The sequence below is a fragment of the Nasonia vitripennis genome, chromosome 2 (assembly GCF_009193385.2).
Source record: "Nasonia vitripennis strain AsymCx chromosome 2, Nvit_psr_1.1, whole genome shotgun sequence".
Classification (NCBI taxonomy): domain Eukaryota; kingdom Metazoa; phylum Arthropoda; class Insecta; order Hymenoptera; family Pteromalidae; genus Nasonia; species Nasonia vitripennis.
This window is the reverse complement of record NC_045758.1, coordinates 28121863-28147320: the sequence shown is the minus strand read 5'-3', so window position 1 is coordinate 28147320 and position 25458 is coordinate 28121863. Positions and strand designations below refer to the sequence as shown.

The window sequence follows — 25458 nt, the reverse complement described above, 5'->3', positions numbered from 1 at the left end:
TGAAACTCCGAAACTCGTTAAGGAAGTTGATTCCGAAGCGGAGGAGACAGATCTGCGAAAGCTTGGAACGGACATGAATTACAAGTTTAAAAAGCAACATTGGAGTGTTTATCTTTTTTTCATTATATGGCACGTCGGTGCACTTTTTGGACTTTATTACTGTTTTAACGGCGCCAAGCTTGCAACCGTCGTATGGGGTAAGAATGTTTAAAATTATCAATATCCACATAAGTACTTTGTTCACGATATTTTTTTTTCTTAGCTGCTGTATTGGCGGTGTTAAATAACCAAGCCACAGTTTTAGCAGCTCATCGTGCTTACTCGCATCGAAGTTTCAAGCCAACCAAAGCTTTAAAATTAGCTTTTATATTTTTCCAAACTATGGCCGGACAAGTTAGTATATGTCATAACTGTTACAATAGTGAATAATTTAATTAATCGATGTATTTTTTTACGCAGAATTCTATTTTCTGGTGGGCAAGGGATCACAGAGTTCACCACAAATACACGGATACGGATGCTGACCCTTACAATGCATCGCGCGGATTCTTTTTTGCGCATGCGGGTTGGTTTCTCGTTAAAAAACATCCGGCTGTAATGGAGAAATCTAAAGGTATTGACGTATCGGACTTGTTAGACGATGAATGGATTATGTTCCAACGCAAGTAAGCATCGATCAATGATTTGATAATTTTTTATAAAACTTGATGTCTTTATTATTTCAACTATATAACGACTTTCTTTAGGTATTTTCCCGAACTTTTCTTCCTCATTGGATTCTTATTTCCAATTTTGGTCCCGTACTACTTATGGGATGAAAATCTATGGATTTCATTCAACGTGGCCTTCTGCCTTCGATACATGATCGTTCTCCACACAATTTCTACTATCAACTCATTTGGTCACACATATGGAAATAAGCCATTCGACAAGTAAGTATTTTAAATAGCAACGGTAAATTGATGTTTGACAATTAATATGATGGGTCATTTTTAGGCGAATAAGACCTGTAATGTCAAATATTGTACACTGGGCAACTGGCGGTGATGGATGGCACAATTTTCACCATTGCTTTCCTTGGGACTACGGTTTATCAGAATTCGGATACGGAAAGGGATTAAGCACGTGGTCTATTGAATTTTTTGCTAAACATGGCTATGCATATGATCTCAAGAAAGCTTCCGATCACGTCGTCATAGCTCATTCAGCACGACACGGTGATGGATCACACAAAATTATTAGTTCTTAATTATACGAAGGATGGCTACTTGTAAATAAATAATTTTTATTAAACCTTAAGTTATACGCTTTTTACTTATTTAATTGCTCTCAACCTATTAGATTTTTTAAATTAACTATATGCATGAAAACTTGAATAGTTTAAAAAATTTTAATTCAAAATAAATTGATTAATGGTAAATTCGTCGTTTATAGTGGATATCGCTCGATGTCACTTCCTTGCATTTATTATTTATTATAATAACGAGGAAAATCTTTCATGGCGACAGCTACACTTTCTTTCGACCGCATTATGTGCATACAAATATAAGTGATGTACCGATGATAGTTAGTCGCGCGCAGATCGCCAAAGCGCAAAGTTGTGCTCATAAGTTTCATCACGCGTACAATTATAAATCGATAATGGATAAGGAACTCAAAAAACGTTGCGACCATTACGACGAAAATGGCATTAAAACTTATAAGCTGACCACAGACTTCAATTATCGACATCGGTACAGATGGCGTTTCGTATTCCTCTACACATTGTTGCAAATCATGGGACTTTACGGAGGGTATTGCTTCCTGTTCAAAATTACATGGAAAACTTTTATATGGGGTAAGAAATAATCGTAAAAATGTTGGTACAAGTAAATTACTTATATTTATTAGTTTATCTATGTTTTAGCTTGGATCACGGGTTTCCTGAGCGGACAAGGAGTAGTACTAGGATCTCATCGTGGCTACTCGCACAAAAGCTTCAAAGCCACGAAAGCTCTGCAGCTGCTTCTGGTCTTCTTTCACACGATGTCGGGACAGGTATAACACGATCTGTATTACCAAATAATTTACAGCCGCATTATAAGTTCCTTTGTCTTCATCCAAAATCTATTACACAACATAAGCTCCCTGTGTAATTCCTTTGTCTCAACTCCCACGCGTCCGAATCAATAATTCACTCGCGGGGATTGTCCTCTCGATGTCATTGTCGAAGTCGAACAAAAAAAAAGACAGAAAGAAATTGAAATAAAGGGTCCGTGTACACTTTCCGCTTATTATCAATTTACCGCAGAACCACGTCTACTGGTGGGCGAGAGATCACCGGCTGCATCACAAATTCACCGACACGGACGCCGATCCGTACAACGCCAGCCGAGGCTTCTTTTTCTCGCACACGACCTGGCTTCTAGTTCACAAGCATCCCCTCGTCCTGGAGAAAGGAAAGCTCATCGATGTGACCGATCTCAAGGAGGATAAGATCGTCATGTTTCAGAAGAAGTAAAGTTTTTCCGATGTCGCTTCTCTTCTACTACTGCTACTTTTTCTTCTTTTGTGCTGCGCGCCGAGTGCGATCGAGCGGAAATTTTGATAAGACGGGTCTTGTATTGCTTAAAGAAAGCTGTTAGTGACAATTTTTTTTTTGTTCGCCCATGACTACTGCTAAGAGATTTGACAAATCAATGTAAATTATAGAATCAGATGCAGATTCGGAGCTTTTTATTGGAGCAAGTTTCCTTAAAGTTAAATTTTACATTTATGCAATCTTTACCATACAGATATCTACGTCCGCTACACATCTTGATCACATTCATGATACCCACTCTCGTGCCGGTGTACGGCTGGGGTGAAGACTTCTGGTTATCGCTGTTCGTCAACTACTTCTTCAGATACGCAGTTATTCTGCATCTCACATCGACTGTCAACTCATTTGCTCATGCATACGGAATGAAACCAGTGGACAAGTAATGTTTCAAATTATTAATTCTACTCATTTATTTTTACAATGTGAAACAAACTATTTATTTTCAGGAGAATAAAGCCAACGCAATCATGGGTAGCGGACTGGGCAACTGCCGGTGACGGTTGGCACAATTACCATCACATCTTTCCTCAGGACTGCGGCATGTCCGAATTCGGTTACTCGAAAGGTCTGAGTACGAGATTACTCGAGTTTCTGGCCTATTGTGGATTGGCCTATGATCTGAAAAAGGCCTCGCCCTCGGTTGTCATAGGTCACGCGAGGAGACACGGCGACGGTTCTCTGGTAGAAGACGATATCAGGAGGACTACGCCGTGTTTTTAAATTTGCTGATTATCAAGATGACAAAGGAATTATTGCTTGCATGATCGTTGTAAAATAAAACATTAATATTTTCGGTGTCTTCCTCGCATGGTTTGAATTTCATAAGATATATTTTGACAGAAGCGTCAACAACATAGGAAGCAATACACTGATTTGACGTTACCTTCTTACGGTAATCAACATAAAGAAGCAGCAGTACCTACTTTATCGACATTTAAACTTTAAATAATGTTTAATACGATGCTGTTTATTATTAAATTCACTGATATGGCTGATTCACTACCCAAGTACGAAATAGACTACTTATAGGAATAAATACAAAGATAAAAGAAAAATTCTCTACCAAAACCAGCTTGAAATCGTATCATCCAATAAATTCTTATTAAACTTCCATACAAACTATATCCGTGTAATTTCTCCAGTGTTTTCCCCTCTCAAGCGCAATCAAATCCTATCTTTCTCAATAGCCACAAAAATTCCTCCATCAATGAACACAATCAAGATCCCGAACAATTTATTCCAACTTATGCAAAATCATCGAGCATAAACTCTCATTCTCGTGCATCCGTTTTCCCTCGCGTGCAAGAACATCTGGTGCAGAGCTGCAACTTTGCGCTTTTTTTCCATTTTTCGCGGTAACTCTCGGCTTAGGTGCTACAAGACGACAGTAGAGCAGCAGAGCGGCAGAAATAACGAGGTTCATCGCCGCTGCTGAGAGAGAAGACGATCTTTCGCGGAGGCTTGCGGTCACGCGACGGCGACACGCGCTCTCCTTTTCTTTCTTTCTGATCTACTGGTGGCTCTCTGGTACCGGGTGTTGCCTTTTCAGGGCTCGATTTTTCTCCGTCTATCTGGTTCTTGGGGTTGTTTTATAATCGACATTTTTTCACGGAGCAGTGTAGCTCGCTAATTAGGATTTTCGATGAAAAAAAATCCTTTGAAACTCGTATGCATTGCATGCAAATAAAAGTATAAAAAAAAAAATAAACGAGAAGAGAAGATTTGCATACCGTAACGGCAATTTCATACTTTCACGAATTCGATTTAAACGCTCGTAGATAAAAATGCAAATTGAATTAGCCTGATTCACGCTCATAAGGTATAACTCGTACCGTAATCGCGCCGGCGGATCTGTAAATTGTATAAGAGCGCGAATTCGACATAACGACCATGACGCATCGTTTCTCTCTCTTCCTCCGAGCACGTGTGTACAAGCCGGTCGACCAGTATAGTGAAAGTGCAAATAAAAAAAAGGAAGCAGACCCGTATGCGATAAAAAATCGAAAGCCATCGAATTAAAAATTCCACCCAGCGCACTAAAGAAAACCTAATCAAACTCCGGCCAATAAATGCATAAAAAGCCCCCTAGCACACCACACACACACACACACACACACACACACACACACACATACAGAGGCGCCGAGCGAGAGGAATAAACGAAGCCATGTGGATATGGGCTATAAAAGCCAGCGACGTAAGCCTCGGAAATCAGCATTTGGAACAAGGCGAGAGAGCGAGCAGCTGACCCACAAAAGCGAAAGCAATAAAGGAATAAAATGCCCAGCCGCCACCGATGCTGCGGAGTACGCGAGCACCGAACTTTTATTCGGAATCATTCGTTTTTTCGCGCACACTGTACACAGCCGCGGCGGCAGCGGCGGCCGACACCGCAGAAAGTCAAGAAGTGGAAGAAGAAGAAGACGACGGCGACAGTGTATACTCCATACACAAGGGGGGCCGGCGAGCACAGCTATAGTCCCCTCGCCGAAAGTTACGGCGCACGTGCCGAAATCTTGTAAATGCCGAGCGGCCAAGGTCAGCTGCTCTGCTGTGCCACCGGCTGCTCTTCTGTTCCCCCCATATGTGCGTGTGTGGATCGCGCGATTCCAGCCCGTAGATAGCGATTTATTCGCGGTCTGTATGCGTCTATAATATATCGTATATACATATAGAGCCTAGTATAGGATTCTCTCTCTTTGTCTGTCGCCATTTTTAAAAGTCGAGAGAGCTGCGCGTTTTCGAGTCGATTAATGGCCTGTGTGACGCAAGGGTTGAGGTTAAGATACGAGGCTAAGCCGTAATAGAGGGTCTGCTGGTTCTTTTTCGAGGAAGTGCGTGTATATGTATGGCTTTTAACGACGAGGGGTCAAATGCTTCTTTTCTGAGCTGCTGCTGTGTGTGTGTGCGTCATATACGGAGCGAAGAAAAAAAAGGAGGATGCGTGTGTATGAGTGTGTACCGAGTCAGAGAGCAGTGGCCCAATTCTTGCCGGCGAAATTTTTTGTCTCGTAAATTTTACGACGAAGACAGCTTTCGGGAGAGCATGAATTTCCGGTTCGACTTAGTGAAATACAATGTTCGCAAGACGTTTAGGCGGGTTTATGTCGCGACGTCGTATATTCCTCTCGAGAGCAGATGTGCGAGATAAAAATTTTACGGTTCGTTTTGTTTCGCTTCATACAACACAGCGAGACAAAGAGTGAGCTGCTAATAGACCGCGTTGAATCGATAATAAATACTCGAAACACCGTCTAGTGTTTTATGAAAACAAAGATATCGTGAAAAGACACGTCATGTGATGGAAACAGACTTCTTTGACGATTGCGTATATAATATCCTGTTTACAGACGCTCGGAGCTCTATCGATCAGCTGTGCTAATGACTTCTACCACACAAAACAAATATACAGTTATAGACGCGGTGGAAAAGGAAAAACAAACGTCCCTAATTCATATTCAAGGTATCGGCGCACACGTAAAGTAAAGACAGGAATAAGTCCGCGGCGAAGAATTCCGAGTAGAAAAAGACGTGTTGTGCAAGATGCGACATTTTTCAGCGAGTAAACACGCGACAATTTCTCAAAGGGAATACAAGACGAGTACCTAGAGTAGTAACTTACTTTCCATCCACACAGGAAGACTTCTGCTGCTGCTACTGCTGCACAAAACGCCGCGCATTCCACAGCAGCAGCAGCAGCAGCGTCTCTTGTTTTCTCTCCTTCCGAGAGCAAAATGTTTTTTTCTCATCCCTCGTCGTTTCATAACCGTCTGTTATTCCCTCCTTCGTTTTCTGATTGCCCTCACCCCCTCCCCGATTGTTTTGACTTTCCTCCTTTTTCCTCATTTTCACCGGCTTAATCGCGAGACGAGCAAGACGCCCGCTTTATTTATCGCTCGGCGTCTCACTCTATGCCTCGATTAACTCTCCTTTCTTTCTCTTCGTGCGCGCGCGCGCCTTCTTGCGCCTCTTCTTCTTCTCCTCTTCGCTGTATACGCGCTGGGTTGAAGCTTCTTGGCATTACTGCCTTGCAGACCTCCCACTCTCGCCGTTGGGGGAATCGAATCGCTATCTTCTTGTTGGAGCGTCGGCATTCCAAAGACCGGACTGTGGTGGTAGAGAGAAAGAGCAGAGGAGAAAGAGACGCGGCGAAGACGGAGAGTGAAAAATTCGATCGCCGACGACTGATTTCTCGGCAGCTTCTTCCTTTGCCCGGGTTTAATTATAGATTTGTCTGTTGATCTAGCGTGTATAAAAAAAGGTTACGAGAGCCTTTTTTTGGAGGGTCCAGATATATCTGGTATATAAACGGCTTCGCAAGATCGTTTTGTTTTGTACGTATAATATTTTGGAGGAATATTGCTGGTTTATATCTCGTGAGAGACTCTCTGCGGAACGAGCTTTCTATAGGACACGTGCTCGGCTGTGCGAAACATACCCGAAGAAAGTTAATACGGCGATAAACTTGGAGAAATACGAGACGTTCAAGTTTTAGGATAATTCTAAATCTAATTATGTTTATCTGAAGCCAAGTGGAGTGAGGGAGAGAAGAGCCGAAATTAAACCGGCCCGAGGAGACATATACTATGTATATAGTTTCTTTTTACGAGCGAAACAAAGTTTCGTCCTGGATGCTTTAGCACCGGTTCTCCTACGGTGCATGGAACTCCTCGTAAAAAATTATCAGATGATAAATTTTGCAAAATAGTGCTACGCAGTGTTCGACGGTTTGAAATTCCGTACAAGGATGCTTCGCTCAGAACTATAGATAAATATTTTGGAATTAGTTGATTCGCTAAAAATATCCAAATCACGTCATAATCATCTCCCCGAATATTCCTCTCTTATTCTCCAACTCCGGATAATACCCCAACGTATAACCCCCTTCCGCTGCGCAGAAAAAAAGGGAAGAAACTTCTCGCGGCCAAAACAGCTCAGCTCCCGCACGAAGAGGAAGCTATTAAATTTCTTTCCAATTCTTTCGAGTTTTTGTCCACCTCTCTCGAACGAATCGATGCTCGCGCGCGCGCGCGCGCGAAATAAGAGAAAACGTATGCAGCAGGCTTTCCGGCTTGGCCGCCAGAGTAGCAGCGGAAATGGACGCGATTTTTCGAGAGCGGATGCGAAAAAAAGAGACTACCGCCAAGGCGTCCAAAGTGTGCAGTCCGGAATGGGATGTTGCGCTCACGTTGCGTAACTGCACGAGAGAGAGAGAGAGAGAGAGAGAGAGAGAGAGAGAGAGAGAGAGAGAGAGAGAGAGAGAGAGAGAGAGGGAGCTGCTATATAGGTTCGTTGCTCCTTTTGGAAGGGGGCTGTACTGCAGAGGAGCGCCGCGCGAGGGACGTTAAAATCACGGATAGCCGGGTGAAATGAAGCGAGCACGAAACGGGAGATTTTTTTGCAGCCGGCGGCACTTTTTTTTCATTGTGGATGGCTCTGCACTGCTGCAGTTTTCGATCGGGCTTGTGTTTAATTCAATTAGGGTTGGTTTATTGATGAGATTTTTTTGTAACGTTGCGAGTATCGCAGCGATATTATATAAAATTTACGAAAATATTAAGTTCACTTTGCATATGACATCGGGTAGCTGATGGAAGGCCTCGTTTCGATTTTTTTCCGAGAAAACCAATCGAAACCACCGTCGGCATCATCAGTTCCTCCTCCGTCTTTCTTTCTCTCTTGCTTTTTTTCTGACTCCCGGCCCACCTCATCCAGTGTCTGCTGCGAAGATCATCCAAGAATACACGTATACAGCATATCTACAGAGAGAAATCGCGGGTTCGGCCATGGTAAATTCATGAGCTATACCTCAGAGCCGACGAGACGATATCCTCAAAAGCGCCGGCTCATCCCTTTCGCCGTATAATTGCCGGCGCTTTCTTCGCTCGCACACAGACACACGCACACACGTTGTGTGTTTCGCAGCGCGACGAGGAACACATAAAATTAGCATTTTTAGAAGGAGGAGCTGCCGCGCATTATAACCGACGTCATATTATACCTGCGCTGCGCGCGGCTGTATATAAATATACGTAAGCGTGTATACGCGCCAGCACCCCGTGACCTCGTTAATAGGCGTCGCGGAGACTTATTATGCATTAAGGATATGCAATTGCCCGTACAGTCTGCGAGACTCGACGTCGGCTGCTCGCTGTAGAAGAAATTGGTCGACACTCTCGAGTCGATTACCTTTTTTTTCTCTGCCGCTGCTGCGCCAGACACATTTTAAATTTAAAAAGGACCGAACGCCTACTGGCGAAGACGAGCGCGCAATAATACCCTTTTATGCTCCGATGTGAAATGGAAAAAATAACACTGGAACGAAATGATTCCCCGTAAGTATAAGGGCGAAAAAAATTTTCCACCAGGACTGTACAACTAAGCACGTCGTCAACGAGCGGCGGCAGACGAGGACGGCAGTAGCTCTTCTTCCTTCTTGCGCCGGGGCTCGTTTACTTCGCGCCTTCGAGAGAAAGTAAGAAGCGCTGCAGCAGCGAGAGTGTTCGCGCTCGCGCTAATTCCGAAAGGCCGGAACTGTAATTGCCAGTAAATCCTGCGAATGAATTGCGCTGCAGCAACGACGACGACGGCGGCGGCGGCTCAGCCCTCGTAATGAGATCCTACCGAATTAGGGAAAAGGAGGAAAAAATAATGATAAGGTGCGAAGACGCGCGTGCTATAACGTAAATGACGCCTGCAGAGTATAGCCGTGGGAAATTGCTTTTTTTGGAAAGAAGCGGAAATTGTGTTATGGCAATTTTGCTTGTATTTATTGGAGCAGTGATCGGAGAGCGGAGTGTATTATAAATTTATACTCGGTATATGATTCAAACGAGATAGCATAGCATCAAGAAAATTCGTGCACACGACGCTCGGAGAAAATTAAAGCTCGTATATTCGCCGAGTAATCGGATTTATTCATTCATGAATTCCAAGAAACGCATGTCATTAGCTCGCGCTGCTTCTGCACAACTTCCTCTCGGCGGAAGTATTTTACGATTTTACTCTAATATAAACCGTGATCTTCCTCTTCGATCGCGAGAGTTATACAGCGAGCTTCTTTTTTCCGCACTCGATCACGCAAAAACCAATCAGAAACGAGGACTCGAAATATCCCACGTGGTCAATACGCGTTCGCGGCAGCTCCGACGGCGAAATTCTAATCAATCGGACGTCGCGCATCCATAAAAAATTAGTGAACCGCAACAACGGCGGCGAGTCCTGCATAAATCGCAGATTTGACAAATATCCCTTCGGGAGAAGAGCTGGCGCGCTCTCGCACGCAGCGCAACGCGCGATGTCTATCTATCGACGCGGAAATTCCGGGTTTGCTCGTGAATCAAGTTTGCGGCAGAGAGAGAGAGAGACAGAGAGAGAGAGAGAGAGAGAGAGAAACAGAGAGACAAAGAGCAGCGGAGCCCGAAATCTAATTAAGATTCAGGCCGGCCTGTGAGGTAATCCGAAGAATCCCGGGAGCGATCGTGGCCTTTGCTTTTGGAAGTGGATGCAAAAAGAGAGAGAGAGATGTGTTTTTTCTCGTTGATTCGTTTTGTTTCGATGAATAATTTCGCCGCCGGTGCTGGGGGAGTCGTTGCAGCAAGTTTGTTTCGAAATGAAGAGATAGGCCACTCGACGATGTGCAGTCGAAGACTTTTTTTTTATTTTTTGGAATGAGACGGATAGAAAATAATGTACAGTACTATACTGCGAGTGGTTAGATTCGAAACGACAACAAACAACCCCGAAATCTCGAGAGCTGAGTACAACGCGCACTTAATAACACCTGTGCACGGGTCCTCTCGGTCGAAAACAAGCCAGAATAACAAAGCCTCGAAAAGTTCCTTTCAGAACCGACAACTCCCACCCGTACGCCTATAGATATATACGTATACATACGTCTTCGCGCGAGACAAAAGGTTTCTTGCTAAAAAGCATCAGCGTCGCGGCGCGGGACTCACGCACGGAAAAATACGCGCGGCTCTAAGCGGATCTACCTGGGAATCGGCGCGAACGAAACAAAGCCGAACGAAGGAGTATATATATGAGAGAGAGAGAGAGAGAGAGAGAGAGAGAGAGAGAGAGAGAGAGAGAGAGAGAGAGAGAGAGAGAGAGAGAGAGAGAGAGAAAGAGAAACAATATGTATGTGTTTGTATGAAAACCTCTTTCTCGCGCGAGGATCTAGGAAAGCGCCTTGGGTTTTTGTTTCGCGCGCGTTATACCCTCTTTCTTTCTGTCTTGGCGCTGCTACTGCTGTTTCTCTCTCTCTCTCTCTCTCTCTCTCTCTCTCTCTCTCTCTCTCTCTCTCTCTCTCTCTCTCTCTGCGAGCTTCGTCTTTTTTCTTTCTCTGCAACTGCTGCTATTTTCTTTATTCAAAGCGTTATACCGCAAATTCGTTCTCTCTCTGCGAGGGTAGGGGGAGCAGAGCAGTAGTATGGTCTCCTTTCACGCCGCGGCAGTTTTTTGTGGGGTCCATTGTGCAGCAGCGCAGGTGCATTGAGCTAGCTAAGTGAAAAAGGAGTTCTGAGAGGGAGAGACACACACACGCGTTTAAAATGTATTACTTTTCGGGATTATTGTTTCTTCGCCGGCGCGCTTTGTGGTTTTCGTCGGAAATTCGCGCGTTTGTAGTAAACACGAAGCGCATCGACTGTATACACGCGTTGTTGTTGTTGTTCTTTTCCTCTTCGGCGATGATCTGAATAAATTATATTCCCATCGTTGTATCGGTGTTTACGCCAAACGGAAAATCCGAAAACAGGATGAATCTGCGACAACGCGATACAAATCCTCGAAGCAAGCTCCGGGGCGTCAATGGCCGACGCGGCAATCAGAGCCGAAACAACAGCCGACATAAATAATCCTCTACCGATCCCCTGTGTGTATATCCATAGCGGACGAAAAAGCAATCCGAAAAAAAGGAAACAGCAGTAGCATCAACCATCCCCGTGAGGAGAGAAAGGTCGTTCGCTCGAGGGGAAACGGCTCTTCGCGAGTGGAATAGTGCCAATCGCAGGGCTGCTGCCCATCTTTCCACTGGTCCTGTGTAATTCAGCGATATCAAACGAAAGAGACAATGCGGCTCAACAGACTTGTGTAACACGTGTATATCTTCGTTTTCTTGGCACGGAAGGTGTGTGCTGGCGTTGCGATTTTCGATTCGGCTGTGCAGCGACTTTTTTCTTCTTCTCTATTTTTTTTTCTTCGAAGAGCAACCGATAAACACCTCGAGATTTTACGACCTGCCTCCCAACGGGCTTTAAAAAATTCCGCGAGCGTCGAGCGCATTCTCGAATATCGAAAGCGAAACAAAGTTTTCACGTCCGACGCTCCTTGGCCTGTTCTTTTTTTAATCAAGACTTGCCGCGGAGAAAAAGCAGCTAACTTTTCTTGCTGGCGGGAGATGCTTTTTTGCGGTAGCACTTTGGTAATTACCTTGAGACCGAGTCCGCGGCGGCGGCAGCGGCGTTGGTGGCGCTACAATATGTACTACTGCAAAGTAATTTAGGCCGGCGGTGGCAGTGGCAGTGGCGGTGGTGGTGGTGGTGGCGTTAGCGCAGTTCGGCGCCCTTTTTTATAAGAGAGCACGCATCGCTACTTTCGATCAGCGCTTTATAACTGCGCCTGACTTGCAGTTATTTACTCTGGGATTTTGTCTGCGGTTCCAGTGTGGTGTATATATACCAGATGATGAAATGTTGGAGAGTTATAAATTTAAAAATAAATAAAAATAAAGCTTCGTTAAAAGCACGAAGCATAAGCATAAATACCGTTTTGAAGCCATTTTTTAAATAAGTTAAGATCGAAGAATAAAACTAGCCATTCACGAGCATTAACCTGCATTCACAGTGCGGCAAAGTTTCCGTCGACGTATAAGAGAGGCAATACAATTTTTGCTAAGCCATTCGGCACGGCTGTGCTGAAAAACCGACGTCCAACGTGGCGGTAGCAACCTAATCGCTTTACGTCGCGTCTATCCTGTATCACTTTTTCTCCCTGGACCTTCCGGCACTTCCTCAAGTCGGGGAGCGAGAAAGAGAGAAAGCAAGTAGCGCAATCGACACTTGGCACACGCCAGCAGCGGAAGCCGCAAAGAAAATTTATAACTCGCGAAAGCTCCCCGGCGAAGCTTTATAGAAGAGAAATCGAGCGGACGATGCTCTTTTCTGGGAGAGAGAGAAAGAGATGCGGGTCAATGATCTTTTGGACTCGCGGGCAGAATCTGATTGTGTTTTATATGCTATATATGGCCTGTACTATATATCCAGCGAGATCACAATCGGACGTTGACCTCAGAGATTTATGAGCATTGGAAATATTCATCCCTTCGAGCTGTCGATAAGATTGTAGCTGTCCGAAAAAGACACCTGCAGGTCATGAAAAATAAAAATCGCAGCTACGTGAATCGCGTTTTAATTGCATTTTCCATTCGGCCATGAATACTCAAGTTCCGAATGAAAGATAGATTACTTTCCTCGTGCGCGAGGCGTGGAGAAAAAAAGGCAAAGGTAAGTGGAATAATTCTGTAGCGGTACGGGGCAGCACACGCAGGCTGTTTCGCAATACGCGAAATTTGCATAAGCGCATAAAACCCGGCGTAATTTATTTAGTCGCGGTCCAACACACCCCCGCCGTAGCATATCTACTGCTGATACGCGTCGTGTGTGAGCCTGCAGATATGGGCTGCGATGTAGATTAAAATGTATAATCGATTTCCTTATTAATTTGCTGTACGTACATTTTAACACTTTTTTATAGGCCTGCACGCTAATTAAAGCCAAGTTAAAAACGCGGCAACTCGATTAAAATTACAACCCACTATAATGCACTCCACCGCGCAAAGAATGAAAACTCGAAAAAGCCATTACGGCACGGTATCGCGCTCGTGTATCTAGAAAATTCGATGCATAAAACGCATAATCACAGCAGTATACGTACATCGACTCCGGAACGAATTCTCTGAATGACGCAGTCAGATATCCCGCTCGATATTGCGAACGAACTGCGCGCACACCACCTTCAATGCTTTTGCATGATTTCGATCTACTGCATATGCATGACGGGGAGTATAACGAACCAATAGATGTGTGCGCTCCATTTTTCATGAAAAAAGGGGGGAGAACGCGTGGCTGGAGTTTTTCGACCACGCGCGTGTGGACGAAAAAAGAGAGAGAGAGAGAGAGAGAGAGAGAATTACGGGGATGAAATATTCGCTAGCTCGGGAGCCCTTTGTCGAATTTCCGCCCCGCGGTTCTTTGAAGTTTTTGGCGAGATATATTTTTTTTAAATTATAATATATACGAGAAAATCGAATTTTCAAGGGAATGTCGCGTTAGCGAGAGATACCAGGAATTGTTCAGAAATTCACGAGGGTGAAATTGTCGCTGCGCATAATTTATGCGCTGCGATGTAACAGAAGTTTTATAATTGAATCACTTGGGAATCGCAGGAAGATGAAAATTTCCAACGACGTCGTTGGACGAATTATTGAAATTTATTAATAAACAGAGAGAGGTAGTTTCTATTCATAAAATAATCGTCCGCGTGAAAGCGCAGAATAAATCTTCAATAACCATTATCACCGCACAAAAGCTCGGAGGAAAGGCATTCCCTTTCGACAATTGCTATTTATGATAATCCACTTTACTGAAGAAGTACAAGAACGAGTCTCTGATTATCTCGACTCTCGCTATTTCCACAGTTCGGCCCTTTCTCTCGCCGCGACTCTCGACCCGGAGTAGTTCACTTTGGAGAGAGGCTCGAGCTCGCGCGAAATCCCCTCGACGATTTTCGTTTCGCGAGATGAGCGAATTACGAATACTTGACTTTGGCGCGACTAGAAGTGGCTCGATTACGCTTTTATTCGCCGCTGGATTACAGTATGCACTTGATTAAATTGAATGAGGAAAATGACGATAACGAAACGAATCGTTTTTAGTCCCAATTAATGGACTTGTTAAACTGAGAAATAATGACTGTGAGAATAACAAAAGAATAAAAGCCAAACACAAAAGATTCATCACAAGGCTGCAGCCGAGAATGAGAAGAGAAGAAAGAAAGTCGGCAGACAGAACGGAAGGAAGCGGCAAGGAGAAGGGTCGAAAATCAACCGACTGTAATAAGTGGGTCATCCGATAGTGGCACTAAGGCCCATGCGACGACGCGGGATTGCAGCGCAGCAAAGCTTATACGGGCCGGTTACGGAAGACGTGCGACATCCCTCTCTCTCTTGCAGTCCAAGAGAAGTGCGGTAAGCGTGAATAGAGAGCTTACAGGATTTGCCGAAATGCTCAACTTGCGCCCGAGGAGAGCGGAAATCTGAGCGGATTATTTGCTGCTTGCGCCCGAGGAAGAGGCGTTTGGATGCCAGTTAATAATAAACCGTTTTGCAGGGGAATCCCCTTCGAACTTATTAGTCGACGGCCCTTGCACAGGCACTGCGAGAGAGATGTCGGAGAATTTTCTTTTAGTTTTTAATACCGTTTTCGAATGAATTTGTGGAATGGTATTTCTAAGAATGATAAGAAAAAGATGTACACTTCCTGTGTTTATACTGAAATTTTCACGGAAATACGAAAATGTGAAAAGTAGTATTATAGAATTAAAATCTAATCTTTATTTACTCGGCTGTTAATTCTACACGTTTGTGAGATTAAAAAGAACACATCGTAGAAATAGGAAACAATCAAGAATTTAGAACGCGTGGCAAGACTTTAGCGTGAAAGAATAAATACATAAGCCTTCAAGAAGTTAACAAAAGAACATTGCTGACAAATGTATAATTGTAATTTCAAGAATTTTACTAATTTGCGTACACAAGCTTTCTTGCAAATAAAACTTATTGCTATGTAAGGGAGGTTCAACCTTTTTCTTCCATAGCTCGAGCCGAGTGATTCATCGATTCGGATCTGTATCCAGAAACGAAGATGCAGTGTGTCAGATCATTTTGCTTCTTCTTTATGCGTAAGTAATTGTTATTGCCAAACTTTCGTTAATATCGAGCGCACAGAAATGAGTCTATAGTTATTGAAAGAGATGATGGTTTGCTTTCTTTATAATCTAATCTAATATATTCTAAATGTTTTTAGTGGCATTAGCTATTACAGCTACTAGAGCTGAACGACGTGACGTGAAATGCCGAGCAGACACTTGCGAGGGAATTGATCTGAGCGGAACAACACCATCTACGAATTTTGACGACTCTACTCCTCGGCTGGTCAACGGACCTATTAATCCAAATTATCTTAATAATTATTCAAATTATCCTAATAATTATCCAAAATCTACAAACGCCCCTAGATATCCTTCGATTCCCAGTAGACCTGTTTACCGTCCACCTGTACGTCAAACATGGGAAGATTGGTTAGCTGAGGAAGAACGTAAAAGATTTTGGAGCACAGGAGTATATGTCTGCTAAACCCTTAGATAATATCAGCCTTGATTGTTGAATTCACATTCATTTTCTACAACTTATTTATTCAAATGTAAATAAATACTAATATATAATAAATCGTTCAATACTTCTAAAAGTTTCCTAAATTTTTTATAAATTGTTTAAGAGTCAAACAGCGGCGAGCGACAAAAATACATCCTACTTTTATAGATGAGAAATCAATACTTGACGATTAACCATCGCTATACTAGTCCACTTCTTTCATTCGCTCTTGCAAACTATAAATAATCCCACGTATTAACCCGAATTTCTAAGGATATCAACTTGGCAATTAAGGCTACAGCTTTAAAAATAGTTGACTCATTCAGATTCTCAAATTACTGCCTATGCTTTGTTTACTAGCATTAAGAAAAAAAGGAAACGAAAATACACAGAGCCAATCAGCCAGCTTTACCAGGACTCTTCAATTATCAGACGGAAATCGAAGACGTCGAAAAGCTTTTATTCTCCCAGTGTCTTTCGCGTGGACCCCAACTTCCCGGGGATAAGTAGAGGACGCTCCTCTTCGTCTTGTTCGACGAAATATACGCGTCCACTTTCCGAAATGCGTTTCGGTAATCTTGAGACCAGTCTTATATATACACACACGTCGCATCAGGGAAAATAAAACGCCACCGCCCCTACAGTCAATTTTCGTGAGGCCATTGGCAAACACGAGCTTCGATTGGGGTGTTAAGCTTTAGTAGGGGTCGTCTACGTCGTCCACGGACAAACGCGGAAGTTAAATTTCTGATTAACGGAAGAGACGCATCGGTGGAAGTGGTACACACATAGACGACGCGTGCGTGTGAAGGAGGAGAAACGCCTGAGAGAACCGCTCGATCACCTGTCGAAGGCACAACACTGGAACGAGTTGAGAAAGATAGGATGAGTAAAAGAGCCAACGAGAATGATTGATTGATGAGTTGATAATTTATCACGTACTCGTATAATGATACATTGCTGTTTCTATAGAGGTAACAGTTTTATAATGTACTTCGTGTCATCATATACATAGCGAGGAAATAAAACTGTCCGAAGGAATTGGGTGAAGGTTGAAAGGTGAATCCTTATAAAGATTGATTTTTTAATCTTAGAAATAGTTTCGTCAAATATTTATCTAGGTCCTTTGTTGACCAATCGATTGGGGTCCGGTTAATCGGTCATTCCTATTTTCGGATTAAAAAAAGCTTTCAGGATATTGTGTGTTACGGCGTGTTATTGAATGAGAGAAGCAATGTGATATTCCGTTCAGACACACACAATAGAGCTTATTTATCCTGATTTTAATATGCCCGTCAGACGAAATTTTAAATCTATTAAGCTTTCTTCAAAAGCGTAAGTACGAAAAATAGATGAGGCTATTAGGATTGATGAAGACTATGCTAACAGTCATCCATCACATAAAAAAATCAGTTCGTTAACTTTAAAGATTGATTTGATATGCATTTGGAAGAATTTAATCTAATTATTAAGGATTGATCCAAAACTCAACCAAAATCCTAATCAAAACACTCTTCCTCATCCGCCATCGAGTTTCAATTTCTTAAGTCTACGTGTTCCGTCAAGCTCCTAGAAATAGCACTTCGAACCGACACTCAAGACACTCCCGTGAGAGACGTACCAACCCCTACGGTAATCGAGAGGGAAATAGCGTCACATATTTGACTCTAATCGACGCACTACAGAGATGAGCAGTCCAGGTATATATAATGTACACACAGTTAACGTTCACGCACACACCTTCGGCGAGTATAGAGCGCACAGGGCGGCTTACACTCGAGCAATTAACGGAGCACGCCTGTGAGCCGTTGCCGCTGCCACTTTCAGACTTTCGATGTTTCCATAAGATAAGCGAGCGAGCAAGCGACGACTGGTCTACGCCTTGCGGCTGGCGCGCCATTGTCAAGGTCACGATCAAGGTCAGTCTATCTTTCTCCCATTCTCTGGGCCGAGGCTCTCTGGAAATAGCCCTCGCACGAGTATATACAGTCCATGCTCGTGTGAGTGAGTGAGTGTTTATGCGCGTGCACATATGCTGCTGCGCTGCTGCTGCTCTTTCTCTCTGCGCCTTCCCATTGCATTCGCGGCTTGCGCTCTCTTTGTCTTTCTCTAGGTATCCTTCGAGTCCGAGTTTGCCAGCATACGATTCACCGGCGGCAGCCGGCTTTTTCTTTATGCAAATGAATGGCTTCGGTTATTATTAGAGGAAAGCCGAGCAGAACACGAGACAGGGTCACGTGCGCGCAGCTTGTTAGCAAGGAATGCACTTGGTTTTACGATATAATGTGGTTATACATGTGTGTGTGTGTGTGGTGGTATGCGCGCTATACTTGTCCGAGACATATTTTCTGACCTATTTCGAATTATCGGCTTCGACCGGCTGAGAGTGGCGGGATTTATTTCTACTCGGCGAACGGGGTGGTTATCGCCCGGTTAGCGCGGTAGAGAAGAATGCGAGCCTGAATTTTAATGAGGAGGTACCATTTGGCTGTAATTGAGATCGTTTAAGATGGAAATGTAAGCGCGCAGCTGTGGTCGAATCTTTAGCGGATGGAAAAATACGAATGAAGCAGGAGTTGTGCATATAGCCTGGATTCGTAATGAATATATATGTATCTTAATTAAAAGAAGAAAAGGAAGGAAGAATGTATCTTTTTTCTGATTAGTTATGACCAATTAATATCTTATTTTCCGCAGTATCAGAAAAAGGGGCGTATTTACGAGTTCTTACTTTTGCTAGAGATATACCTGGCTGACAAAGTTATTGCTCTATCTTATCGTCGCCATTGTGAGGTTGTTTACGAAGACTTCTTATGCGTTCGGGAGAAAATGGCCTTTCTCAACATTATACAGCCCCTGCTTGTTAAGGTGTAAATTACGATTCTCACATTACACTGTAGTTGATGAACGATCCACCTTGAAATTGTTGTACTTGGGGAGTCATTTATTCTTTGTCGAGTGTTATACCTACATACGAATCACATGATTACACGAAAGTAGTTTTAAGATTTGGTTCTTGTGAAGATAATCGAATAATATTTTGTAGTATTGTTTTTTTGAGAACCTATCAATATCAATGGCTAACAAAAAAATTAAATAAAAAAAGTACTGATATGCATTTAACAATATATAATCTTATAAGCGTTTATATCTGAAAATGCAAATATAGTAGAAGACACGTGCCTATTGTCTAGTAAAGTAGATTATCCAAACACAAATGTTCGATTTTGACATTGAACCTTTATAATTTATGTTGTTCATCTAAGACAGGAATGAAAACTATAACACTTGAATCTATAACAGATTCTTCCGTGTGTAAGCATGTATAATGGAAGTATATATAAAGGAGGTATTCAATTTGTTCATCATATATTTTGATCTAGTCACAGATAGATTTAGATCTTCTAAACCGTGACGATGCAGTGGCTCAAATTATTTTCTATCTTCGTTTTACGTAAGTATATGAATTTTTTTGAATCGGCATAATGTATATACTATTTTAATCAATGCTACTAATAATTAAGATTATTATAAGAAATTTATTAAAACATACTAAATATTTTTGTACATCATTTTTTCAGTGGCAGTAGCTATTGCAGCTCCCACGAATTGCAATGATGGAAATGATTGCGTTGAAGCTGACACCGAAGAACCAAGACTGTGCGAAGAAGGAGACGTAGAATGTTATACAGAAGAGTATGACTATGAACCTGATGACGAGGATTATGAGCCAATTACTTCTGAAGAACTCAGAGACTTGATAGCTTATGTTACTAGACCATAAAATTTGCAGAAATAGTGCTAAAATATTTCTAAATTTATAGGTTCTAATCTTATACTTTGATAACGCGCTTAATAAAATGATATGTTACTAAACCATGACTTATATTATCTTTATTCGAACGCTAGGCCTCACACTTAAAATTATAAATTGATCAAAACTAAAAATTTACTTTATTAAATTATATCAGAACCGAAAATAGTTTCCAGAAATAAAACCACTACCGAGACTAAAACTTTTTTATATAACTAATTATGAATCACATTTTTATGAAATATTGAATTCTAAGAATATGTCGTGAAACAAATATCCACTACGGTGATAATTGTCTACAAATAGTAAAATGGAATGTCGAAATACAAATGCTCTTTATCGGTATGAATAGTACAGACGGATATAGACATTTACTTTACAAATTGTATTATACCCCTCATATATAGTAATGTAGCGACAGAGAACAATAACACTTAAATCAATAACAGCTTCCTATTAACGATTCTTCCAGAAATATATAAAGTAGAAATCAAAATTATTTTTTGATAGTTTTGATCAAGCGGCATACCGATTCAGATCATCGAAACCGACAATGCAGTGGCTCAAATTCTGTTGCTTTTTCTTTTTACGTAAGTAACTTTTTCATTTATAACTATGCTGAGTACTCTCTTCTACATTTAATCAATTTCTAAGATTTGTTAAAGTATGTAAAAAATATTTGATTCAATATCTTTTTGGAAACATGAATCTTCAGGAAACATATTTATTTTTATTTAGTTATGGCTGTCACTGAAGCTAAGCCACATAGAGGAGATATTCCTGTTGAGGATGCAATTCTTCAAGGGGATGATTATCGTGATGATGGGGTCGATCTTAACGATCTTCTTATCACTGATAACCCTACTATTGAACTTGAAGAACTGAAAACCAAGATTGAGTCAGCAACAAATTGGTCTATTTGAAATACTCTTAAGTTATCAGAGCTGCTACGAACTGGTTGCTTAAACTACTGCGAATCGTCATTCAGATAGAATTTTATTTGTATGCGAAAATAGATTTAAAAATATACACCAATGCATTTTTTAAGATATTTATACTAATAGTGTGTTTGAATAATTCTTTTATGTTACGTCTTACCAAAATACACGGATAAAGAGTATTACCCTCCAACCTTTACAAATTTCGATTTCTCGATGATCAATTGACCTATTTTACGCTTACTTGGAACAAAAAATGAAAAAATACTCCTTAATATTTATTTTATTCTCGCTTTAATATTAAAAAAACACTGTTAAAGCAGTGTCCTTTTCATAAGACAACAGATTTGCAATCAAGATATTATGATTTAAAATGTACACGCAGCGGCAAACGAATCAGTAAATCTCAAAGGACATCTCATTTATCCACCGCGTAGCCTACAAAGGTACAGCACAACTGGTAAATATTGTGGCTGACCTTCGCCAATTGTAAAAGCCATTTAAATCGATATAAATTACAGCTCAGCGTAAAATTCGCTGTAGGGAGATAATAATCGCGTGGCTTTGCATACATTTAAATGCAGCCCATCCCGCAACCTACGGATCCGTTAATTTCTTTTTCAATAAACATCTGCAACTCACGCGCGCATATAATATACCAGACACGAACAAACGAAGCAACACTCACATATGTTTAACGACTCCGAATACAGTACCGATAAATACACTCTCGCAGCGTGAAGAAGCCGAACGATTAACATAAGCCGAGAAGACAGAATGGAGGTATACGAAGCTCCGCGCGCGCAGAAGCTTCATTCAAAGGCCTTTCCTTCACGGCCAAAGAGGAGGGAAAAAGGAGACGAGACTCGTCGGTGTGCAGGGCTTGTTTTAGCCGGATGGGAAAAGCCGAGCGAGAGCGAGGCATTGAACGTAAAAGAGGTCAAGGGTGGCTGTGCTGCTCGCTCGCGGGTCTAGGTTATGTTGCACATCGCGCGCGCAGCTTTGGTATTTCGTGCCGAACGCCGCAGAAGATAAAGAGGGACAGAGAGAGAGAGAGAGAGAGAGAGAGAGAGAGAGAGAGAGAGAGAGAGAGAGAGAGAGAGAGATGCCGGTGGGATACGAGGAGAGGAGGATCTGGTAAGGTCATCAGATGCGAGAGCACGCGCTCTTGGGACAAATCGGAAGTGATACGAGATGTATGAGGTGGGGGTCGAGATAGGTCGGTTTATTCACTTTCTGAAATCCTGCTGGCTCTAGAATCCTATCGATTGATATGTTTGTTATCAAATCATGGAAATATTGTGAACCGTTGCATATTTTATCATCATAAATTTCTGCAAAAACCTTCTGCATCCGAAAAGCCCGTGCAGTAGACAAAGTCACCTCTGGCCAGACAGCTGTCAGATGCATATCGAACAATCAAAATAAAATAAATCTTAGTGTGAACTCCCCTTCATTCCTATAGGAAAAAACCAGTCCAGATTTCTCGCTCTCGCAAACATCCTTCAAAACGACAATCCAAAGCAGACCCTAAAGAACCTTACGACTACTCTCACCCCTTCGCACGCGAGCGAGAGATAACGTTTCCGTTACTACGAGCTGCCGTAAAACGGGGTCTAGCAAGAAACGTCTACGAGGACTTATAGAACTGCTGCACAGCGACGTCGACGACGACGACGACGACGGAGGCGATGTAGTTACGGGGGCAAAAAGGCGCTCACGCGCGCCTGTGTAATTGAGGGCGCGATACGTTTGACGTTTATGGCAATCTTCGCTCGTCTTGTCCGTTTGCACTGGATTGCTCTGAGCTTTTTGCTCAGGGGATGAATCTGCATATTGAAGAGGTTTTAAATGATTGTGGCTTTTTTGGCATACGTCGAGCGCGCGCTGCGTTTTGCCGGATGATTAATGGGCGGGACTCGAGTTTTCCTTTTGTATTCTCTCTTTCATTTGACATTTAATTGATGCGATCGATTATGTTGAATCGTACAAGGGTTTCGCGGGCTGATCAGATATGCCACGGAGAGACGCTTCTTTGTTGTAATTGCAATGAAGGATATACTATCGTAGGCGATGTTTCAACTCGTTTTGTTGCCCACGAAAGAATAACGAAAACAAAAAATATTGTCGTTCGTTAATCTATATAATAAAATAATTCCATGCAAACGAATCCGCGCAAAAAATCATCTGCAGCGTCACAACAACACGGCGTTTACCATGGAAAGACAGCAAAAAGCCTCCCAACAATCACGACTGAAAGGCGCGTCTTAACACCACGAGAGCAGTGTGCAACCTCAATTCCAGCCCATAACAAACCGAGAGAGTCTCGGCATCGCCGCGTGCATCTCTCTCCCTCTCGCGCGCACCGCAGCAGCGAGAAATTAAGCTATAAAACTTCCGAGAAAGCAAAAAGTCACGCAGCGCGCGCGCAATTCATTAACTCGTAAAAGGGCAGAAAACAGCAGCAGTCGTCGTCCTCAGAAGGTACGCAGTATACGTAGAGCCATTTATAGAACTCGCTCTACGTTCCCTCCCTATGTATACTATATGTCCAGCTGTTTTTGCTCGCGATCATACACATCCCGAAGCGCGAGCGATATACCTTGTACACCATAGGTTCTCCAGCAATACGTATACACACCACACTCGCTTCTCTCTCTCTCTCCCTTTACACTACTGCGCGAGCGTCCTTCGTCCTGCCTACGTGAGCGCGTCTGGCGACCTTGACCTTGAGAGAGTCGGCAAGAGAGAAAATGGACTAGCGAGGGCCTATTCAAAGAGAGGAGGTGCCGGCGGCTGAAGAAGAAAGGAGGGAGAGAGAGAGAGAAGCGCATATCCGATGCGATCGTCGTCCGAGCATCGGCCCATTAGCTGTCCTTCGCTTCGCGCGCGGCCAGAGATTCGATTCGCTGCTGCTGCCGCTTCGATATCTTGCGCGCACCTTCATCTCTCTCTGTGTGCCTGTGTGTGCGATCATCCGGCACACTACAATAAGGTATCGCTTTTGTTCTGGATGAAGCAGTTTCGATGCTGTAGCTTTTCGAGATACGATTTTTCGATTTCGAACTCAAATTACACTAGGGAGTGCCAACCAGCCGATGGAATAATTGAATTCATCCACGTAAAAATTTTTACTCTATTTTTAGTCAGTCGAATAGAAGCAAAAAAAAGGAAATCGAACCTGTCTTGTTAACTCAATCATCATTTTCTCGCCGCCGACAGATCGTTCAATTATTCAGCGCTTTCCGCCTGTCTCTCTTACTCTCCCGGCAGCTCATTCAATTTTCAGCCGTAGCCATCACTACTACATATACTACTACCGCCCGCTGCGAAGAGCTTTTTATACACCGTCCCCCGGTGCACACGTGCGCGCATTCCAAGGTAATCATCGATCTCGCGCACACCGCGTCGACGCGACAGATGGATTGAAAATGATCGCGTGTGTGCAGTGTATCGCCCGCGAGAGAGAGAGAATCGTTTATACGCCGTAAAACGCAAATGACTTCCGGTCTTTAACGCATAAGCAGTGGATATACAGAGGCGGAGTTCCCCCCCTCGCTTTGATGTCGCGGGAAATTGAAATTTCTTTTGACAAGCGGGTTGTGTGTTATTATGGTGTTTTTATTCGCTTATCTGCTGGTTTTACGTCTGGGGATATAAAAGTGAGACGTCGCTTGGAAAAGATGTTCTCTTTGGGCGAAGAGTATGTATAACACAAGTCTATGAAATAGTGAACGTCTCTTTTGGAAATAACTCACAAGTGTCCCCAAGACATACAGCGTATACCGTTTCGTTTCTTACGACTCATAAATAAATTACTATCTCGCTCGCATCCCTTCAAGAGTTTTGTCGAGCACGTAAAAATTCTCCTTAATTGTCGTCGCCTTGTCGTCGTCAACCCTACACACATCCTCTATCTCGAAAAAGCGTAGGCGCACACAAGGAGTATAGAATAAGCCAGACCAGGAGAAAGAGAGCCGACAGCATAAACTCCGGCGAGTCTCTCTCTCTCTCTCTCTCCCTCGGACGATTTATCAGGTGCGCCAGAGAGAGAGAGAGAGAGAGAGTCGCGCGATAGCCTTGCGGGCGCCTTGTTTCGCGGCTACAAAAGGAACGACGGCGCGAGGCGATGCGTTTCGCGTGTGTCTAGACAATGAGCGCGACGACAATCGCACACCGCAGAGCAGCAGCAACGCCGAGTCTCTATGTTTCTGGTCGGCCGATAAGCGCCATCACGCTTGGAAGGTGTGTGTGTGGGTATAGCACGCTCTTCTGCAGTCGGCATTAATTCGAGCGAGTGCAGGAAACAATGACATTGTTGCGAGGTGAAAAGCGAGCTCTTTCCGAAGGGGGAGAGAGAGAGAGAGAGAGCGTTTATCTCGTCGGGTTTGCTTGTTATTTGTTGCCGAATGATTGTCCTCTGGCTTTGGCCTATCTCGTTGATCTTTTCGGACGCGGTTTCGTGTCTAAGCCGAACACGACGCTTACTACTTAAACGCTTATTCCTCGTGCACATGAACTTCCTGATGAAATAACGTACGCACGAGGGAGATTTCATCGGACAGAAATAACCGCAGCGTACGCTATAGACTCATAATCCTCAATTACGTAAAGATCCTCGCTCACTACTATGCGATACCACTCGAATCAGTGCACTATATACTCTCGCGGGCTGCAATCGCGCCGCAATGTC

The 25458-nt window shown here is 43.1% G+C and overlaps 1 protein-coding gene across 1 annotated transcript in view; it reads right to left on the bottom strand.

Moving 5' to 3' along the window:
- LOC100679356 overlaps positions 1 to 25458 on the bottom strand; it is a 218697-nt gene that overhangs the window by 11835 nt on the left and 181404 nt on the right. The window lies entirely within an intron of this gene.